Raw genomic sequence first — 5,000 nt, forward strand, 5'->3', positions numbered from 1 at the left:
CCCTATCACACAACCTGTTCCCTATCACACAACCAGTTCCCTATCACACAAACCCTACCCTATTACACAAACTCTCCCCATCACACAACCTGTTCCCTTTCACTCAACCTGTTCCCTATCACACAAACAGTTCCCTATCACACAAACTGTTCCCTATCACACAACCTGTTCCCTATCACACAAACGATTCCCTATTACACAAACCGTTCCCTATCACACAAACCCTACCCTATCACACAACCAGTTCCCTTTCACTCAACCAGTTCCCTATCACACAAAATGTTCCCTATCACACAAACCCTCCCCTATTACACAAACAGTTCCCTATCACACAAACAGTTCCCTATCACACAACCAGTTCCCTATCACACAAAACGTTCCCTATCACACAACCAGTTCCCTATCACACAAACAGTTCCCTATCACAAAACCAGTTCCCTATCACACAAACAGTTCCCTATCACACAAACAGTTCCCTAACACAAAACCAGTTCCCTATCACACAAACCGTTCCCTATCACACAAACAGTTCCCTATCACACAAACAGTTCCCTATCACACAAACAGTTCCCTATTACACAAACCCTCCCCTATCACACAAACAGTTCCCTATCACACAACCAGTTCCCTATCACACAAACAGTTCCCTATCACACAAACCAGTTCCCTATCACACAAACAGTTCCCTATCACACAAACAGTTCCCTAACACAAAACAGTTCCCTATCACACAAACCGTTCCCTATCACACAAACTGTTCCCTATCACACAAACTGTTCCCTATCACACAACCAGTTCCCTATGACACAACCAGTTCCCTATCACACAAACCCTCCCTATCACACAAACCCTCCCTATACACACAACCAGTTCCCTATCACACAAACAGTTCCCTATCACACAACCAGTTCCCTATTACACAAACCCTCCCCTATCACACAACCAGTTCCCTATGACACAACCAGTTCCCTATCACACAAACCCTCCCCTATCACACAAACCGTTCCCTATCACACAACCAGTTCCCTATCACACAAACAGTTCCCTATGACACAACCAGTTCCCTATCACACAAACAGTTCCCTATCACACAACCAGTTCCCTATCACACAACCCTCCCTATCACACAACCGTTCCCTATGACACAAACAGTTCCCTATGACACAACCAGTTCCCTATCACACAAACCCTCCCCTATCACACAAACAGTTCCCTATCACACAAACCCTCCCCTATCACACAAACAGTTCCCCATCACACAAACAGTTTCCTTTCACAAAAACAGTTCCCTATCACAAAAACAGTTCCCATTCACACAAATAACCAACAATGCACAGTTACTCTGAGCGTACATACAATGTTCACTACATGTTACTCCCGTATCCCACAATGCAACGCAGCCATGTTTCCTTGGAAGAAAAGAAGCAAAAGCACCCGAGGAAACTGAAAAGGAAAAATGGGGCGGGCTGTCTATGTACATATATATCCTCCTAAGTGCTTTTTGTTTCTGTTTGTTTACATCAGGACTTCTCAGACCGAAGTCAATCTGGACTCCCTTTTATACAGATTGATGAATTGTTAGTGAAGTTGAATACACAGTGTTGGTGTAACGGAGGGTAGTTGATCTCTCCCTCTCCCTACAAACATAAATAGCTTTGGACAAATAACTAATTATTCTCACAGCTGAAATACATTAGTTATTAGAGAAAGTAGACCTTCTAAAGGTACCGGTGCTGTACTCCAGGTCCTGGTACAAAAGTTGAGCAGAAAACAGAGAACTCAACTTGAATGTGTGTTGATTTTAAAGTTATAAGTAAGTTGATAAGCTGTTTTTGTTATTGACAATCGTTACGGACCCCAGAACTTAAAGGGGTGATAGAATGCAAAACCGATTTTACCCTGTCATAGTTGAATAACGACAGTTCGGTGGGTAAATAGGACATACATAGAAGCTGAAAGTCCCACTGACACCCCTTTACTATGAAAATCTCATATTTTGAAACTGCCGCTGAAAACGGGCGAATCCCAACAAAGCTGAGTTGCTTACGCAAGCATCTCAAAACCAGAACCTTAAGAGAACAGTCACGCCCCAACATTTACATAGGCTACACAACTGACCTGAGATCAGGTAGTCTTCTGAATCTAGGTCACGCAGATCTCTGCTATTCCATTACAAAATTCACTTCTGAAACTTTTTTATGCGAGAAATCAACCATATAAAGCTCAAATATGGGCCGCTTTACGAAAATGGATGGCTAATTGCAAATTTTCTCCGACTGTGTGTCGGAGTTTAGTGCCGGTGTTGGTGCTGCCTGGGTTGCTACATCGCCGCCCTGACCGCAGTGTCAGCGAGCTTGTTACGCCCACAATCTTTTACCGCAGCCCTCAGGTTCCAGTAAATCTTATAATGGGTATTATGTATGTGTGTTGAGTTATTTAAACAAACAATCGGGGAAATAAACGCCTCTTGTCCGCGAGTCTCATTGATAGAGCCGCGGTGAGATGGAGTCCATCAATGAGAGCTAGCTAGCCTCCTCCTAACTCTGACATTCACAAAAATACATTCAATTGATATCCGAAATCGGACAAGTGTTAGCTAAGCTTTGTAAGACCTTGAGGAACCTGTAATATTCATGCCGTGACAAAATTCAAACTGTAAATATAATTTAGTTATGGCAACAGTGTAGCTAGCTAGCTGCGGTATTTCCCCATTGTAATGAATGGGACATATAGCAAGCAGCTGCTCGTCCTACAAAGACGCCTTGCGTTCATAAAAATGCCTTAAAATCAAATCGGACACAATGGTTAGCTTTATAAGACATTGGGGAATGATGTTGTATAAGTGGCGTGACGAAATTCAAACTGTAAATATAATTTAGTTATGGCGACAGTGTAGCTAGCTAGCTGCGGTATTTCCCCATTGTAATGAATGGGACATATAGCAAGCAGCTGCTCGTCCTACAAAGACGCCTCGCGTTCATAAAAATGCCTTAAAATCAAAGTGGCGTGCGAAATTCAAACCGTAAATATATTCTAGTTATGCGCCCGGGAGCTGGCCGCGGAGCCCCGTATGCAGTATCCACAAAGGGTGACTTTGCGCTGGGTATGGAGCCCAGCAGGCTGCCGCTTTCTCGTCAGACTGTGTGGAGCTCCTAAAGTCCGACACGTCTTACCAAATTTGCAATTAGCCATCAAATTTTGTAAAACGGCCCATATTTCAGCTTTATATAGTTGATTTCTCGCTTAAAAAAGTCTCAGAAGTGAATTTGGTAATGAAACATTGCAGTGTCTGGAATATGAGATTCTGTCGCTTCTCTAATGTATGTGTATTGGGGATTCGCTCAACCAATCAGCGCGCGTCTCTAATATGTGCGTATGACAAGTCGCTCAACCAATCAGCGCGCAGCTCATCTAAATATTCATGAGCATACCATATTTGGAAGAAAAGCTCTTGTTACAAATAGGGCCAAAACACAGGGATGCATAAGGGCCAATAAAATATCAACCAGGCCATTTTCAGCCCAACCAATGTTACATACCCCATTAGGAGACCATAAGGAACAGTGTGAAATACCCTATATAATCATTCTATCACCCCTTTAACATGACAAATACCCTATATAATCATTCTATCACCCCTTTAACATGACAAATACCCTATATAATCATTCTATCACCCCTTTAACATGATAAATACCCTATATAATCATTCTATCACCCCTTTAACATGATAAATAACCTATATAATCATTCTATCACCCTTTAACATGATAAATACCCTATATAATCATCTCTATCACCCTTTAACATGATAAATACCCTATATAATCATTCTATCACCCTTTAACATGATAAATACCTATATAATCATTCTATCACCCCTTTAACGTGATAAATACCCTATATAATCATTCTATCACCCCTTTAACGTGATAAATACCCTATATAATCATTCTATCACCCCTTTAACGTGATAAATACCCTATATAATCATTCTATCACCCCTTTAACGTGATAAATACCCTATATAATCATTCTATCACCCCTTTAACATGATAAATACCCTATATAATCATTCTATCACCCCTTTAACATGATAAATGCCTATATAATCATTCTATCACCCTTTAACATGATAAATACCCTATATAATCATTCTATCACCCCTTTAACATGACAAATACCCTATATAATCATTCTATCACCCCTTTAACATGACAAATACCCTATATAATCATTCTATCACCCCTTTAACATGACAAATACCCTATATAATCATTCTATCACCCCTTTAACATGATAAATACCCTATATAATCATTCTATCACCCCTTTAACATGATAAATACCCTATATAATCATTCTATCACCCCTTTAACATGATAAATACCCTATATAATCATTCTATCACCCCTTTAACATGATAAATACCCTATATAATCATTCTATCACCCCTTTAACATGATAAATACCCTATATAATCATTCTATCACCCTTTAACGTGATAAATACCCTATATAATCATTCTATCACCCCTTTAACGTGATAAATACCCTATATAATCATTCTATCACCCCTTTAACGTGATAAATACCCTATATAATCATTCTATCACCCCTTTAACGTGATAAATACCCTATATAATCATTCTATCACCCTTTAACGTGATAAATACCCTATATAATCATTATATCACCCCTTTAACGTGATAAATACCTATATAATCATTCTATCACCCTTTAACATGATAAATACCCTATATAATCATTATATCACCCTTTAACGTGATAAATACCCTATATAATCATTCTATCACCCCTTTAACATGATAAATACCCTATATAATCATTCTATCACCCCTTTAACATGATAAATACCCTATATAATCATTCTATCAACCCCTTTAACATGATAAATACCCTATATAATCATTCTATCACCCCTTTAACATGATAAATACCCTATATAATCATTCTATCACCCCTTTAACATGATAAATAC

At 39.3% G+C, this 5,000-nt stretch overlaps 1 protein-coding gene across 1 annotated transcript in view; it reads right to left on the minus strand.

The window, feature by feature from the left end:
• The window catches only part of LOC120566106 (calpain-2 catalytic subunit-like), a 41,707-nt gene that overhangs the window by 24,655 nt on the left and 12,052 nt on the right, over positions 1–5,000 (minus strand). The window lies entirely within an intron of this gene.

The sequence above is a fragment of the Perca fluviatilis genome, chromosome 1 (assembly GCF_010015445.1).
Source record: "Perca fluviatilis chromosome 1, GENO_Pfluv_1.0, whole genome shotgun sequence".
NCBI lineage: Eukaryota > Metazoa > Chordata > Actinopteri > Perciformes > Percidae > Perca > Perca fluviatilis.